The sequence below is a fragment of the Triticum aestivum genome, chromosome 1B (assembly GCF_018294505.1).
Source record: "Triticum aestivum cultivar Chinese Spring chromosome 1B, IWGSC CS RefSeq v2.1, whole genome shotgun sequence".
NCBI classification, from domain to species: Eukaryota; Viridiplantae; Streptophyta; class Magnoliopsida; order Poales; family Poaceae; genus Triticum; species Triticum aestivum.
The window spans coordinates 630,776,610-630,794,964 of record NC_057795.1 but is presented as its reverse complement, the minus strand read 5'-3'; positions in this window follow the sequence as shown (position 1 = coordinate 630,794,964).

Sequence of the window (18,355 nt, the reverse complement as noted above, 5' to 3'; positions counted from 1 at the left end):
AGCTCTCTTCCTGCTCTAGGGGGGTGGTTAGTTCTAATGGAGTGGGAACCCTTTGCATGGGTGGCCTGGGGGGTTTATATAGGCTTACCCCCTAGGGGTACAATGGTAATCTAGCCGGCTGCTGGGTCCGGCTGTCAGTGTCTCCAGCCTCCAGCTTCTCCGCCGATGGTTGGTGGCTGCTCACTGTAGCCGTGTCGTTGGTGACGGGGGCTTGGTCATCTTAGCATGGCTACAGTCCCGCCGCCTGGTGGGAGGACACTGTAGCCACACCTAGTCTTATCAGCTTAATGGCGTGGTCGCCTCGGGACAAGGGACGGCCGCCTGCTGGAGGCCAGTCCCTCTCTAATCCGCCTGGTTGAGCTTCCCCGTCTTCCTTGGGGTCACTGCCCGATAGGGCCCGCCTCTGGCGGGCCGTACCGACAGGCCGTCGTGCGGAACAGGGCTCCGCCTGCCCGGAGCGACGTCAGGGTAGATACGACACAGTGCTCCGTCGTGCGGAGATCTCCGTCTGTACGGAGCACTGTAGCCACGACCGTCTCGAGCGTGGGAGGCGACGTGCTTCACTGTAGCCATGCCTTGACTTGTACTCTCGATGGGAGCTCGGCCGCCCCGTAGTCGTGAGGTGGTCGCCTGCCCGTTGCCGCCCTCTCTGGAGGGCGGCCGCCAGGAGCCGGTCACTCGAAGCGTCGTAGACTTGGGTCGGCCGCCCTCTGCCAGCCGGCCACTGAGCCAGCCGGCCCTAGAGTGCGGAGCTTTCAGCTTGGGGCCCAGCTAGGCGGAGCTGGCCCAAAGTCTTGATAAATCCAGGGACTCGGGTGAGCCTACCCATGGCCCATTACTCCAACAGTAGTCCCCGAAGCCGGTGAGGCACCGCGATCGAGGGCTGCGAAGCCTCAGTGGCTTCCCTCCTCAACGGGCTCCGGGAAGGTGCCGGTTTGCTGTGCATCCAGCCCAGCAGGCGGTGCTTGCACTGTTGGTTTTTGAACTCCAGGGTGGGAGATTGGTGGCGTGTCTGCTAAGCTTCCCGGGCCGCCGCCTGCCACGGACGCGCCACGCGGCGCACGTCAGCCTGGTCAGCCTGCTGCCCCACGTTTCGGACGGGACGTGACACAGGGCCGGGCCCGCCACTACCGTGCCTCGGCAACCGGGCGGATCCACTGTGCCAAAGGGGACGGTTGCCATTCCCACGACCATTTACGACGTGGTAAATGCGCGCAGGAAATGGGGGTCGGGGGGACGTGGGCGCAGTTAATCCCACGACCCCACGTCCCGTCCCCTCGGCTTCACAGCCCGGGCGCTATAAGTAGGGAGGGGGGAAGGTGCAGCAAAGCTCTCGCGCCCCTCCCACTCTTCTTCTTCCTCTTCTCATCCTCCGCCGTTGCTGCTGCCGTTGCCCACTGATGGCGCGTTTCTCCTCTTCGCGCCGCCAGCCGGAGCCATGGGCGACTGGGATGGATCGACTGTGATCGAGGATCACATCTCCTTCCTCCGCGACACGCGCCGGATGCCCAGCGCGGCCTTCGTCAAGGCACGGGTGCCGCCGGAGACGGAGATCTCGCCGGTGCCGCAGGAAGGCGAGCGGGTCATCTTCCGCTCGCATTTCCTGCGCGGCTTCGGCCTCTCCGTGAGTGACTTCTTCCGCTCCTTCCTCAACTTCTACAATCTTCAACCTCACCACCTCACGCCCAACGCCATGACTCTGCTTTCCGCCTTCGTCACGGCATGCGAGGGCTACCTCGGCATCCTCCCCACAATCGAGCTGTTGGGAGCATTCTTTTATGGAAAGCTCGGCACCTCCGCCAAGGAGACAACGGCCGAGTGCGGGGGCTTCGTCGCCGTGCGTCGGCCGGCGAAGTGGAACGCCTTCCCTGTCATCAAGCCGGCGCAGTCGGTGAAGATGTGGCAGCAGTCCTATTTCTACGTCGAGAACGTGGACCTGACTGCCGACTTCCTCAACCTGCCGGCCTACGAGGCCGCCCCCCCCACCGGAGCTCGTACTTCCTGGAAGTACAAACCGAAGCCAGTGTTGGCGGACACGGCGGCCGCCATCGGCCGACTCCGTGTGCTCCAAGAATTGGAGGGCCTCGTGGCCTCCGACCTCCTCGTCGCCTTCGTTGAGCGCCGGGTCCTCCCGCTCCAGAGCCGCCCTCATCCGATCTTCCGGATGGGCGGACACCGCGATCCGTGCCAGCTGTGCATGAAGGGGATGCCGCCTGCTGAAGTTTCGCGGATGGTGAACGAGATCTCCGACCTCAATATGTCGGAGAAGGAGTGGCGGTACGGGAAGCGGCCATACTCCCGCCACAACCCGCCTCCTGCTGTAAGTTTCTTCGTTTTGTCTTTGGAACTGTTTCCTTCAGCTTCGTTTCTCTTCATGACACCGCCCTTTCTTGATAGCAGATTTACATGTCCGAGGTGACGGCCGCCCTCCTAGGGCCGGGTGATGCCCTCCAGGCGGACAGGGCAGAGAGCGATTTGGACGACCCCGACTTGGGGGCGGCCGCCCTGGTCGATGACGTGACAGGCGGCGGTGGCAGAACGGACGGCAGTAGTGCAGCAGGCAGCTCCGAGGGAGGCGGCGGCGTGGAGGCTTGGCCTGACGACGACGAAGATGAAGACGAACTGCGCCCTGCCCGGAGCTCCGCCACCACCAGCGCCGGCCCCTCTTCTGGACCGCCCGCTCAAGGCGGCAAGCGCAAGCGGAAACAGGGCGCGACCCTGTTTGGCAGCGTTTCAAAGAAGCCCAAGAACCCGGCCGTGGTGACCAGGCGGAAAGAAACCGCGGCCAAGGCGGCCCAGTATCAGAGGCGGCGAATGTGCCTGTTATGGTGTCGGCGTAAGTATCCTTCCCTCACCCCTTATATTTTTGTCATTCTGGCGTAAAAGCCTTCCGACTTGTCTTCTTGTTTCAGGGCCCCGCTGACCCTCGAGAATTCGGGCGCCGCCTCGGTCCTTAGGTCGGCAACGACCTCCTCGACCAGTCGGCGCATCGACTCGGCCGCCGACCTCCGGGAGGCGACAGAGCGGAACGCGCGGGAGGCACGCGAAGAAGAGGCCGACTGCCTGGCCAGGGAGCGAGCGGCTTTGTCCGCCGCGTCTGCCGAAAGGGCACTGGCGCAGGCGGAAGCCCAGGCCGCGGAGAAGGAGCGGCTCGCGGAGGCCGGACGCCGCCAAGAGATGCTGCTTGTGGCGCCCCTGAACATTGCGCCGCCTCCGCCTGAATTCGAGGCGACGTCCGGAGGAGCTGGCGGTGACTACCCGATCTAGGAGCGGGAGGGCGGCGACGTAGCCATGTCGGACGTCTTCGTGCCGCCACCCCCGCCCCTGCCGCCCCCGCAAGCCAGTGAGCCGCAGGACGAGCAGCCGGTAGCGCTGCCGGTGCCGCCGGTCGTGAGTATGGTGGTGACGGACCTGATCCCTACGGTCCGCCTACCCACGCGTCGTCGTCTAGAGAAGGCGGCGTCAGCACCGCGGCCGCAGGTGATCGGCACCGCAAGCTCGTCGGCCCCTGATACCGAGGCGACCAGCGCCGCACCCGTGGGTTGGATACACGGGGGTGGGACTGGTGCCCTGAACCAGGCGTCTCTTGACGTTCAGACCAAGCTCTGGGCAGAGGGGGAGGCCCTTAGGCGCTGCAACGAGGCCTACTTGGAGTCGCGCACTGCCATCCGCGTAAGTTGTCCTTGGCTTTCTTCTTCGAATGATCCTTTTTTGCTTCTCTTGTGGGGGCGCGCAAGCACACAAACTGGGTGTAGTCCGCAAGTTCCGGGCCGGCTGCTGAGCAGGCGGGTCGGAACTTCATCTTGCGACTGTCAACTGCTGACTTCATATGATGTCTCTTCTGCAGGATTATCACAACCTCCGCGCGACCGCCTACAACTCCAAGGTTCGGGAGATGGAGGCACAGACAGCCCATCTAGCCAAGAGCCGGCGTAAGTTTCTGTCTTCCTTCCTCGCGGGGACGCGCTGGCGCACCCGCGGACTGTAGTCCCCGAGGTTCGGGCCGACTGCTAAGCAGTCGGGCCGAATCTCCTTAGTTGTTTATTTCCTTTGCCAACTACTTCTTTTCCGCGGGGTCGCGCTGGCGCGCCCGCGGGCTGTAGTCCTCGAGGTTCCAACTGCTGCACAGTCGGGCCAAATCTCCTCGGTTGTTTCTTTCCTTTGTCGTGTCCGCTTGACTGATGCTTTTTCCTTCTCTTTCTTTCTTCAGAGGCCAACGCCGCCCTGCAGCAGCAACTGGGTGAAGCCAACACCGCCCTGCGTGGCAAGGAGGCGGAGTGCAGCAAGCTGGCGGAGGAGCGGGACCGCCTGGTCGCCCAACTTGCCGAGCATGCGGAAACCCTCAAGGCGGCCCAGCTAAAGGCGGAGATGACGGAGACCAGCCTCCTCGCCGAGTTTGAGGTCGAGTGCTTCGCCTGGGCCGACAAGGAGGCCCAGGTGACGGCCTGCTTCAGCAACATCGAAGACTTGGTCGATGGTAAGCCTTATTTTCTTGGTTTCTTGTTTTGAGCTGTCAGCCTTTGCTTATAGCCTTGGCCTTTTTCTTCTTCCGCCCGGACAGACTTCTTCCTGGGCCATTCTATGGCCGCGATCCAGATGATCGAGGCCCAGCGCGAGGAGCGGAGGGCGGAGGGTGCGCAGATCACCGCTGATGCCCCATGGACTCTTGGCGAACAGGTCCTCAGCATTCAGGCCCGGCTTCGGCCTGCTCACCGCTTGCTCCGCCGCCTCCAGCGCATCGGAGCCCACGCGGTCTCCACCCTCTGGCCAGGCTTGCCAGCTCTGTGCACCCCAAGTCGGACTGCCGACTGGCTGGAGATGGCGGCCGGCCGCCTGGAAGCCTGGAAAGGCTCAGCAGCCCGGGCAGGGGCGCGCAGGGCCTTGGAATTTGTCAAGGCGTGGTACCCTGGGCTAGATCTAGCCCAGTTAGCCACGTTCCGACTGGAGGCGCGGGAGGAGCTTGCGGCAATGGAAGCTGAGCTTGTCAACAGGGCGGCGGCCAGGCGGGGACCGACCAGCCACCCGTTCCTCTGACGGATGCCACCGACTCCGTCCTCCAGTCCTCCGCCGCCCCGCCTACTGCTGGCAATCCTTCTATCCAGACGGAGCCGCCTACTGCGCCAGGTGGTGCAGCCGACTCCAGCGTCCAGCCAGAGTCCTTGGCCACGCCATCCGGCACCGTCCAGCCGGATCCTTCTGCCGCGCCAGCCCGCACCGCCCAGCCGGAGTCTTCCATTGCGCCAACCGGCGCCGCCCAGCCGGAGTCTTCTGCTGCTCCTTAGGGTTTTATCTGCTTTCTGCTTGCCGTTCTGAACATTTTGTTAAATTCGCGCAATTCCACCCTCGGGGTGTATATCAAAACTCTGTTTGAATGCTGGCCAGAGGCCTTTATCCATGTAAATATTTATCATTGCTTATGCTTGCTGTGCCGACCTCCAGTCTTTTTCCCTTTTTCTCCTTGGCTTTTTTCCTTTGCCGCCAATCCTTTGGCTTTGCTTTCACTAGCCGGGTGGCCGCTCTGTGGACCGTGGCTGATTTGAGCGCTCTAGCCGTTTGTGAGGGGGGCTAGGACTTAGCCATTCAGAGTTTTTTGGTAATAGAGGCGGAGGCCGGCCGTCTGGCTGCCAAGCAGCCAGACGGCTAGGTGCGATGCCGCCCGCTACTATATGCGCTTTCTTCCTTAGTCGTTCTTTCGTGTGGGGCACTTCTTTGCAACCTTTGCCCGCCATGCAGTCGCTCTGCGAGTTGTGACTTCTGACAAAGGAAGTTTTTGGTGCCAGCACACTACTTGTCCGGCTGCAGGAGGCGGCATATTGTAGAAGGCGGCGAGGCTCCGGGCCGACTAGTCGAACCCGGTGCCAGGCGGAAAAGATAGACTACACATTCTCATAGGTGTGACACTTATCATATAGATAAAAGAGGGCAGTCCCCGAGCTCTTCTCGGGGGACCCGAAGTCTCTATACATAGTACAAAAGGTAGCGTGATACATACTGCTTTCAACTATAAAACCTTCGGAGGAGGTTTGCGTTCCATGGCCTCTCCGTCTCTTTGCCTGAATCATCCCTCTTGCGCGCTCTAGGCTTCTGGGCATCGATCAGATAGTAGGCATAGTTGCCCAACACCTTACTGATGATGAAAGGGCCTTCCCAAGGTGCCGAGAGCTTGTGCTGTCCGGCTGTTCGCTGGATCAGTCGGAGCACAAGGTCTCCCTCCAGGAAGGATCTTGGCTTCACCTTGCGGTTGTAGTATCGACGCAGACTCTACTGGTATATGGCCGACCAGCTGAGTGCCAATAGCCGGCCTTCCTCCAGCAAGTCAACACCATCTTCTCGTGCCTCCTTGGCGTCCGCCTCGGTGTACATGGTGACTCTTGGGGAGTCGAACTCAATATCTGTCGAGATGACGGATTCGGCACCGTAGACGAGGAAGAAGGGCGTGAAGCCCGTCGACTTGTTCAGAGTTGTGCGCAGGCTCCAGACGACGGCCGGCAGCTCATCGAGCCAGCAGCCGGCCGAACGCTCCAGAGGCTCGACCAGTCGGGGTTTGAGGCCAGACAAAATGAGGCCGTTTGCACGCTCCACTTGGCCGTTTGACTGTGGGTGGGCAACGGACGCTAAGTCCAGGCGGATGCCCTGTGTTGCACAGAAACGAGCCAAGGCTCCCTTGGCGAAGTTGGTTCCGTTGTCAGTGATGATGCTGTGTGGGATGCCGTATCGCGTGGTGATGTCGGTGATGAAAGTCACGGCAATCGGCCCATTCAGCTTCTTGATTGGTTTTTCCTCTATCCACTTGGTAAACTTGTCCACAGCAACAAGCAAGTGAGTCATGCCACCACGGGCCGTCTTGAATGGTCCCACCATATCCAGTTCCCATACAGCAAAGGGCCAGGCTATGGGAATGGTCTTGAGTGCAGAAGCCGGCAGGTGTGGCTTGGAGCGGAACCTCTGGCACCCTTGACACTTCTGAACTAGCTCTTTGGCCTCTTCTAGGGCAGTCGGCCATAAGAACCCGTGGCGGAAAGCCTTGGCCACAAGTGATCTTGAAGCCGTGTGGTGGCCGCACTCGCCCTGGTGGATATCTCTGAGTATTGCTTGGCCTTGGTCCGACTCCACACACCGCTGATAAACCCCTGTTACGCTTGGTCGCACCAGCTCTCTGTTGACTATGGTGTAAGCTGCAGCTCGCCTCTGCACTTGTCGGGCTGAGACTTCATCGGTTGGCAGCTCTTTATTCACCAAGAACTTGAGGATTGGCTGGGCCCATGAGGGCGCCGCAATTTCTTCGACTACGACTACTGCGACTTGAATGAGGGCGGCTGGGCTGGGAGGCGGCGGGTTGGCAGGTGCTTCCGCCTGCTGTGTTGTAGAAGTCCCCGGGCCGACTGTGAAGTCCCCGGGCCGGGCGCGGCTGTAGCAGTCCTCGGGCCGCCTGTCGAAATCCCCGTGCCGGCCTCTGGGATCGCCAAGTCGGACCCGACTGCTTCGGGGGGGGGGCACAAAGATGGAGTCTGAATCAGGAGACGGCTTGAAAGACGGCTTCAGAAGGCGGCGTAGGGCGATGCTGGCTGGTATTGCTTGTCGGGTGGAGCCAATCCGTGCCAGAGCATCTGCTTGCTCGTTGTCATTTCTTGGTACATGAAGGAACTCGCACCCGTCAAAGTATCCGCTGAGTTGCTGCACGAGGAAGCGGTAGCTTGCCATTTTTGCATCCTTGGCGTCCCAGTCGCCTGACGACTGCTGGACCACCAAGTCGGAGTCACCATAGCACATGATCCGGCGAATGCCGAGTTCCTTGGCAAGCCGGAGCCCGTGTATGAGTGTCTCATATTCTGCTACATTGTTGGAGGCGGCGAAGTGGACTTGCAACACGTATTTGAGCTTGTCGCCCTTGGGAGAGGTGAGGACGACGCCGGCTCCCAGACTAGTGAGCATTTTTGAACCATCGAAATGCATCTGCCAATGAGTGGAGTCTGGTGCAGGCGGCAAATATTGGGTCTCGACCCAATCGACGAGGAAGTTGGCCAACACTTGTGATTTGATGGCAGTGCGAGGCTGGTAGTAGATGGTGTAAGGGGCCAGATCAATAGCCCACTTGGCCACTCGGCCAGAAGCATCTCTGCTCCCAATGATCTCAGCAAGTGGAGCTGTGCAGACAACGGTTATTGGGTGCTCTTGAAAGTAGGGCTTCAGCTTCTTGGCGGTAAAGTGCATGCCGTAACACATTTTCTGGTAGTGGGGGTAGTTTTGTTTGGAGGCGGACAATACTTCGCTCAAGTAATACACCGGTCTCTGGACCGGCAATGCTTTGTCCTTCTCCTTGCGCTCTACTACCATGACTATGCTGACAACCCAACTGGTGGCTGCAATGTAGAGGAGCATTGGCTCCTTCTCAGTCGGAGCCGCCAGGACAGGCGGGGTTGCCAACATGTTCTTGAGTTGGAGAAATGCTTCGTCCGCCTTGTCGTTCCACTTGAAAAAAGTGGTCTTCTTCATGAGATGGTACAGGGGAAGGGCCTTCTCGCCCAACCGACTGATGAAACGGCTGACTGACGCCAGGCAGCCGGTGAACTTCTGCACGTCCAGCAGTCGGGTGGGCACTTTCATCATCTCAATTGCCTTGATCTTCACGGGATTGCACTCTATGCTGCGCTCTGAGACCAGGAAACCGAGGAGCTGGCCGGCTGGTACTCCAAAGACACATTTCTCCGGGTTGAGCTTGATCTGGAATCGGTGCAGGTTCTTAAAGGTCTCCTTGAGGTCCTCCAGCAGCGTGCCACACTTCTCCGTCTTCACCACCACATCATCCACATATACATGGGCATTTCTGCCAAGTTGCTTGAGGAGGCACTTCTGCATGCAACGCTGGAACGTGGCGCCGGCGTTTCTCAAGCCGAACGTCATGGTCAAGTAGCAGAAGGCTCCAAATGGTGTGATGAAGGCGGTCTTCAGCCTGTCGGTCGGGTTCAGTTTTATCTGGTGATACCCGGAGTATGCATCCAAGAAACTCAACAGCTCGCATCCGGCTGTGGAGTCTATTACTTGATCAATCCTTGGCAGAGCAAAGGGATCTTTGGGGCAGGCTTTGTTGAGGCTGGTGTAGTCAATGCACATGCGCCACTGCTTGTTCTTTTTCAGCACCAGGACTGGGTTGGCCAGCCACTCTGGAAAGAATACTTCCATGATGAATCCGGCTGCTAGGAGCCGGGCTATCTCTTCTCCGACAACTCTTCTATTCTCTTCTGACAGGCGGCGCAAGGCCTGCCTGACCGGCTTGACGTCAGGTCGTACATGTGGCTTGTGCTCGGCGAAATCCGTCGGAACACCCGGCATGTGTTTGGGAGACCATGCAAAGATGTCCCGATTCTCACAGAGGAAATCAACGAGCTTGCTTTCCTATTTGCTGTCAAGGCATGTGCCTACGACAGCGTGCCTCTCCGGGTGCTCCGGGTCCAAGGGTATTTTCTTTGTTTCCTTGGCCGGCTTGAACGAGCCCTCAACCTCTGACTCCTGGGGGGTAGGTGACATTTCTGGCTTCTTGCCTGCCAACGCCACCACCCGGTCAAGGAGTCGCTTCTCGGCAGCAATCACAAGGGACTCGCCCAGCCGGCTGCTATCTGCAGCGCAGGCGATCGACTTCTTGTAGTCTCCGACTACTGTCAGGATTCCCTTGGTACTCGGCATCTTCATCTTGAGGTAGGCGTAATGGGGGACTGCCATGAATTTGGCCAGAGCAGGCCGGCCTAGCAGTGCATGGTAGGGGCTCTCAAGGTCCACCACTTCAAACCAAACTGACTCTTGGCGGAAGTGATTCTTGTCTCTGAAGAGAACATCAATCTGGGTCTTGCCAATTGGTGAGCAGGAAAGGCCAGTGACTATGCCATGGAATACAGTCTGACTGGGATGAGCTGCTTCTGCTTGATTCCCAACTTCTCCATCGTGTCACGGTACAGGATATTGATGCTGCTGCCGCCATCTATCAAGAATCTAGAAAAACGGGTTGCTCGCCTCTCCGTTGCAAGGGTAGCTTCTAGGACCAGGGCATAAGAACCGGGGGAAGGCATCACTTCCGGGTGGTCGGCCCTGCTCCAACTAATAGGCTTCTCGGACCAATGCATGAACTCTGTAGTATTGGAGGCCACTGCCTGCACTTCTTGTTGTTGTTGTCGTCTGTTGCACCTATCATCGGCCACACTGGTAAACACAACATAGGCTCCGTGCTCCTCCGGGTACTCGTCTTGTATGGCGCCGACTGGTTAGGCCGCCGGCTGCTGGGGCTGAGGAGGCGGCGGTCCGGCAGGCGGAGGAGGTAGGAGTCCATCTCCCTTGGCAATTCTGGTGAGCCAGTGACACTTTCGAGTGGTGTGGTTGGAGGGCTTCGCGCCGCTATGGAACTTGCAGGGTGCATCCAAGGTTTGCTCGTAAGAGAAAGCAGGCAACCAATTGGCCTTGCCGCCCTTCTGCCGCTTGGGGGCCGGCTGCCCCTCTGGCTGCTGATCCTCGGCCGTCGCCACCTGTCGGCTGGTGGAAGCCGGCTGGGTGGCCTTCCGCTTGTTATCACCTGGTTGCTGTCGCCGGCTGGTGTCACTAGCTGGAGTCCGAGGTGCCTGAGGGGCCACCTTGTCGGACGCATCAACCAGGATTTCCGCCTTCATGGAGGAGTCGGCCGTGGCATGCTTGTCGGCGATGACCAGCAGCTCATCGAGGGTCTCGGGCTCGTCGTAGAGGAGTCCATGCTTGAGGAGGGTGTCCTCTCGGCACCCGGCAGTGAAGTACTCGATCGCCTGCACCTCGTGCACGCCTTCGCAGGAATTGCGCACCTCGATCCAGCGCGTGAGGTAGTCGCGAGTTGACTTTGTGGGCCCTTGGACGCACAAGGAGAGCTGTCGGGGCTTGGGAGCCCGCTTGCAGGTACTGGTGAAGTTGCGGATGAAGACCTCAGTGAAATCAACCCAGCTGTTGATGCTGCGGGGCTTCAGGCTGTTGAGCCACGTCCGGGCAGTGCCCTGAAGCATGAGCGGGATGTACTTCACAGCAACACGCTTGTTGCCGTTTGCTATACTGACGGCCGTGGAGTAGTCGACCAGCCAGTCCTCCGGCTTCATGGAGCCGGTGTACTTGGGTGTATCTCATGGGAGGGTGAACCCCTTAGGGAAGGGCTCATCTCGGATTCAGGGGCCGAAACAGGGCGGGCCCAGCGCATCTTCTTCTTCAAGCGCCAGGGATCGGTTGAGACGATCGATCCGATGGCGAGCATCATTCTCTCCGACAGCCTCTCGGCAGCCAAGGCGGTCGCCGAGTGTCGGATGCGTGATAGGAGGCGGAGTGGGGTATCTCTCTCCTCGAGGAGGGGGAGGCGGCAGGTCGCCTCGCCGCTCTACTGCACGAGGGCGGCCGTCCTCGTCCCGCTCGATGGAGAGGCGTGTCCGACTGCGGCTGGCAGCCGACTCGTTGCCCTTTCCTCTGCGCGCGCCACCAGTAGGCGTCCGGGAGGTCACCCCATGATCTCGGCGTGGGGGCGGCTCGTTGTTTCGTCCGGGTGGGACTTCGACGCGGCAGGCGGCCTCGTGCTGTGCGGCAGCCGCGTCTAGGAGCTGCTAGACTCGCTCCGTCATGTGGCGGCGCTCATCGCCGTAGTATTTGTCCAGCTCATCCGTTACCGCCTGGGCCGCCCGGATGTTTTCCGCAGGCATGGCGTAGACGGGGCGCTCTGCCCCGAATATGCTGGCGACAGTCACGCCACACTGCCGAATGTGCCGAGGCGGCTAGGCCCCTCAGGAGCTGGTGTGCCACCTACGGCCCGGTCCATCTCACGCCGATAGGCGTCCGAAAGCCGACGCATGCTGGCCAGGCGGCCAGCATTTTCAAGAAGCTGGAGGCAGCGTGCCTCCAGCGCCTAAGCGTCCACGCCCTCAGGAACGGGCGCCGTGAGGTCGCGCAGAGTGGTGTCGAGGGGATCTTGAGCACGTCCGTCCGAGTGCTCCTCACAGTTGATGACGAGTACCTCCGTGACGGTGCTCCCGCCGCTGTACTCGCGAGGAGGCGGCTCGTCGTAGACCACCACGTTGGTGGGGAACGCGTCGAGCGATGCCGTGTCAGAGTCGACGATCATCGGATCGATCGAGCCGACGGACTCCAGGTCCACAGCAGGCTCGCTGGCGACATGGAGCTGGTCGAGGAGGCTGACGAGGGGGCTCTCAGGGCAGCTTGTGCCTGTTGGGGAACGTAGTAATTTCAAAAAAATTCCTACGCACACGCAAGATCATGGTGATGCATAGCAACAGGAGGGGAGAGTGTTGTCCACGTACCCTCGTAGACCGAAAGCAGAAGCGTCAGCACAATGCGGTTGATGTAGTCGTACGTCTTCACGGCCCGACCGATCAAGCACCGAAACTACGGCACCTCCGAGTTCTAGCACACGTTCAGCTCGATGACGTCCCTCGAACTCCGATCCAGCCGAGTGTCGAGGGAGAGTTTCGTCAGCACGACGGCGTGGTGACGATCTTGATGTTCTACCACCGCAGGGCTTCGCCTAAGCACCGCTACGATATTATCGAGGTGGACTATGGTGGAGGGGGGCACCGCACACGGCTAAGAGATCCAAGGGATCAATTGTTGTTGTGTCTAGAGGTGCCCCCCTGCCCCCGTATATAAAGGAGCAAGGCGGAGGGGGCGGCCGGCCTAGGAGGGGGCGCGCCATGGGGAGTCCTACTCCCACCGGGAGTAGGATTCCCCCCTTTCCAAGTAGTAGGAGTAGGAGTCAAGGAAAGGGGGAAGAGAAGAGAAGGAAGGAGGGGGCGCAGCCCCTCCCCCTAGACCAATTCGGACTAGGCCTTGGGGGAGCGCCCAGCCTCTCCTCTATCTTCCCCCTAAAGCCCAATAAGGCCCATATACTCCTCGGTGAATTTCCGTAACTCTCCGGTACTCCGAAAAATACCCGAATCACTCGGAACCTTTCCGAACTCCGAATATAGTCGTCCAATATATCGATCTTTACGTCTCGGTCATTTTGAGACTCCTCGTCATGTACCCGATCTCATCTGGGACTCCGAACTCCTTCGGTACATCAAAACTTATAAACTCATAATTTAACTGTCATCGAAACCTTAAGCGTGCGGACCCTACGGGTTCGAAAATAATGTAGACATGACCGAGACATGTCTCCGGTCAATAACCAATAGCGGAACCTGGATGCTCATATTGGTTCCCACATATTCTACGAAGATCTTTATCGGTCAGACCGCATAACAACATACGTTGTTCCCTTTGTCATCGGTATGTTACTTGCCCGAGATTCGATCGTCGGTATCTCAATACCTAGTTCAATCTCGTTACCGGCAAGTCTCTTTACTTGTTCCGTAATACATCATCTCGCAACTAACTCATTAGTTGCAATGCTTGTAAGGCTTAAGTGATGTGCATTACTGAGAGGGCCCAGAGATACCTCTCCGACAATCGGAGTGACAAATCCTAATCTCGAAATACGCCAACCCAACAAGTACCTTGGAGACACCTGTAGAGCACCTTTATAATCACCCAGTTACGTTGTGACGTTTGGTAGCACACAAAGTGTTCCTCCGGTAAACGGGAGTTGCATAATCTCATAGTCATAGGAACATGTATAAGTCATGAAGAAAGCAATAGCAACATACTAAACGATCAAGTGCTAAGCTAACGGAATGGGTCAAGTCAATCACATCATTCTCCTAATGATGTGATCTCGTTAATCAAATGACAACTCTTTGTCCATGGCTAGGAAACATAACCATCTTTGATTAATGAGCTAGTCAAGTAGAGGCATACTAGTGACACTCAGTTTGTCTATGTATTCACACATGTATTATGTTTCCGGTTAATACAATTCTAGCATGAATAATAAACATTTATCATGAATAAGGAAATAAATAATAACTTTATTATTGCCTCTAGGGCATATTTCCTTCAGTCTCCCACTTGCACTAGAGTCAATAATCTAGTTCACATCACCATGTGATTTAACACTAATATTCACATCTGTATGTGATTAACACCCATAGTTCACATCGTCATGTGATCAACACCCAAAGGGTTTACTAGAGTCAATAATCTAGTTCACATCGCTATGTGATTAACACCCAAAGAGTACTAAGGTATGATCATGTTTTTGCTCGTGAGAGAAGTTTAGTCAACGGGTCTGTCACATTCAGAGCCGTATGTATTTTGCAAATATTCTATGTCTACAATGCTCTGCACGGAGCTACTCTAGCTAATTGCTCCCACTTTTAATATGTATCCAGATTGAGACTTAGAGTCATCTGGATCGGTGTAAAAGCTTGCATCGATGTAACTCTTTACGACGAACTCTTTTATCACCTCCATAATCGAGAAACATCTCCTTAGTCCTTACTAAGGATATTCTTGACCGCTGTCCATTGATCTACTCCTAGATCACTATTGCACTCCCTTGCCAATACTTAGTGGTAGGGTATGCAACAGATCTGGTACACAGCATGGCATACTTTATAGAACCTATGGCTGAGGCATAGGGAATGACTTTCATTCTCTTTCTATCTTCTGCCGTGGTCGGGCTTTGAGTCTTACTCAATTTCACACCTTGTAACACAGGCAAGAACTCTTTCTTTGAAATCTTGTCAAGGTATGTATTCATTGAAAAACTTATCAGGCGTCTTGATCTATCTCTATAGATCTTGATGCTCAATATGTAAGCAGCTTCACTGAGGTCTTTCTTTGAAAAACTCCTTTCAAACACTCCTTTATGCTTTGCAGAATAATTCTACATTATTTCCGATCAACAATATGTCATTCACATATACTTATCAGAAATGTTGTAGTGCTCCCACTCACTTTCTTGTAAATACAGGCTTCACCGCAAGTCTGTATTAAAACTATATGCTTTGATCAACTTATCAAAGCGTATATTCCAACTCCGAGATGCTTGCACCAGTCCATAGATGGATCGCTGGAGCTTGCATATTTTGTTAGCACCTTTAGGATTGACAAAACCTTATGGTTGTATCATATACAACTCTTCTTTAATAAATCCATTAAGGAATGCAGTTTTATTTATCCATTTGCCAGATTTCATAAAATGCGGCAATTTGCTAACATGATTCGGACAGACTTTTAAGCATCGATACGAGTGAGAAAATCTCATTGTATTCAACACCTTGAACTTGTCGAAAACCTTTTGCGACAATTCGAGCTTTGTAGATAGTAACACTACTATCAACGTCCGTCTTCCTCTTGAAGATCCATTTATTTTCTATGGATTGCCGATCATCGGGCAAGTCCACCAAAGTCCACACTTTGTTCTCATACATGGATCCTATCTCAGATTTCATGGCCTCCAGCCATTTCGCGGAATCTGGGCTCATCATCGCTTCCTCATAGTTCGTAGGTTCATCATGGTCTAGTAACATGACTTCCAGAACAGGATTACCGTACCACTCTGGTGCGGACCGTACTCTGGAAGACCTACGAGGTTCTGTAATAACTTGATCTGAAGTTTCATGATCATCATCATTAGCTTCCTCACTAATTGGTGTAGGAATCACTGGAACTGATTTCAGCGATGAACTATTTTCCAATTCAGGAGAAGGTACTATTACCTTATCAAGTTCTACTTTTCTCCCACTCACTTCTTTCGAGAGAAACTCCTTCTCTAGAAAGGATCCATCTTAGCAACGAATATCTTGCTTTCGGATCTGTGATAGAAGGTGTACCCAATAGTTTCCTTTGGGTATTCTATGAAGACGCACTTCTCCGATTTGGGTTCGAGCTTATCAGGTTGAAACTTTTTCACATAAGCATCGCAGTCCCAAACTTTAAGAAACGACAACTTTGGTTTCTTGCCAAACCACAGTTCATAAGGCGTCGTCTCAAACGGATTTTGATGGTGCCCTATTTAAAGTGAATGCAACTGTCTCTAATGCATAACCCCAAAACGATAGTGGTAAATCGGTAAGATACATCATAGATCGCACCATATCCAATAAAGTGCGGTTATGACGTTCGGACACACCATTACGTTGTGGTGTTCCATGTGGCGTGAGCTGTGAAACTATTCCACATTGTTTTATATGAAGGCCAAACTCGTAACTCAAATATTCTCCTCCACGATCAGATCGTAGAAACTTTATTTTCTTGTTACGATGATTCTCCACTTCACTCTGAAATTCTTTGAACTTTTCAAATGTTTCAGACTTGTGTTTCATTAAGTAGATATACCCATATCTGCTCAAATCATCTGTGAAGGTCAGAAAATAACGATACTTGCCACGAGCATCAACACTCATTGGATCGCATACATCAGTATGTATTATTTCCAACAAATCTGTTGCTCGCTCCATTGTTCCGGAGAACGGAGTCTTAGTCATCTTGCCCATGAGGCATGGTTCGCAAGCATCAAGTGATTCATAATCAAGTGATTCCAAAAGCCCATCAGCATGGAGTTTCTTCATGCGCTTTACACCAATATGACCTAAACGGCAGTGCCACAAATAAGTTGCACTATCATTATTAACTTTACATCTTTTGGCTTCAATATTATGAATATGTGTATCACACGATCGAGATCCAACAAACCATTTTCATTGGGTGTATGACCATAGAAGGTTTTATTCATGTAAACAGAACAACAATTATTCTCTAACTTACATGAATAACCGTATTGCAATAAACATGATCAAATCACATTCATGCTCAACGCAAACACCAAATAACACTTATTTAGGTTCAACACTAATCCCGAAAGTATAGGGAGTGTGCGATGATGATCATATCAATCTTGGAACTACTTCCAACACACATCGTCACCTCACCCTCAACTAGTTTCTGTTTATTCTGCAACTCCCGTTTCGAGTTACTACTCTTAGCAACTGAACCAGTATCAAATACCAAGGGGTTGCTATAAACACTAGTAAAGTACACATCAATAACATGTATATCAAATATACCTATGTTCACTTTGCCATCCTTCTTATCCGCCAAATACTTGGGGTAGTTCCACTTCCAGTGACCAGTCCCTTTGCAGTAGAATCACTTAGTCTTAGGCTTAGGTCCAGACTTGGGCTTCTTCACTTGAGCAGCAACTTGCTTGCTGTTCTTCTTGAAGTTCCCCTTCTTCCCTTTGCCCTTTTTCTTGAAACTAGTGATCTTGTCCACCATCAACACTTTGATGTTTTTCTTTGATTTCTACCTTCGCCGATTTTTGCATCGCGAAGAGCTTGGGAATTGTTTTCATCATCCCTTGCATATTATAGTTCATCACGAAGTTCTACTAACTTGGTGGTGGTGACTAGAGAATTCTGTCAATCACTATCTTATCTGGAAGATTAACTCCCACTTGATTCAAGCGATTGTAGTACCCAGACAATCTGAGCACATGCTCACTAGTTGAGCGATTCTCCTCCATCTTTTAGCTATAGAACTTGTTGGAGACTTCATATCTCTCAACTCGGGTATTTGCTTGAAATATTAACTTCAACTCCTGGAACATCTCATATGGTCCATGACGTTCAAAACGTCTTTGAAGTCCCGATTCTAAGCCATAAAGCATGGTGCACAAAACTATCAAGTAGTCATCATATTGAGCTAGCCAAACGTTCATAACGTGTGCATCTGCTCCTGCAATAGGTCTGTCACCTAGCGGTGCATCAAGGACATAATTCTTCTATGCAACAATGAGGATAAACCTCAGATCACGGACCAAGTTCGCATCATTGCTACTAACATCTTTCAACTTAGTTTTGTCTAGGAACACATATAGAAACATAGGGAAGCAACAACGTGAGCTATTGATCTACAACATAATTTGCAAAATACTACCAGGACTAAGTTCATGATAAATTAAAGTTCAATTAATCATATTACTTAAGAACTCCCACTTAGAAAGACATCTCTCTAATCCTCTAAGTGATCACGTGATCCAAATCAACTAAACCATAACCGATCATCACGTGAAATGGAGTAGTTTTCAATGGTGAACATCACTATGTTGATCATATCTACTATATGATTCACGCTCGACCTTTCGGTCTCAGTGTTCCGAGGCCATATCTGCATATGCTAGGCTCGTCAAGTTTAACCTGAGTATTCTGCGTGTGCAAAACTGGCTTGCACCCGTTGTAGATGGACGTAGAGCTTATCACACCCGATCATCACGTGGTGTCTGGGCACGACGAACTTTGGCAACGGTGCATACTCAGGGAGAACACTTTTTATCTTGAAATTTAGTGAGAGATCATCTTATAATGCTACCATCAATCAAAGCAAGATAAGATGCATAAAAGATAAACATCACATGCAATCAATATAAGTGATATGATATGGCCATCATCATCTTGTGCTTGTGATCTCC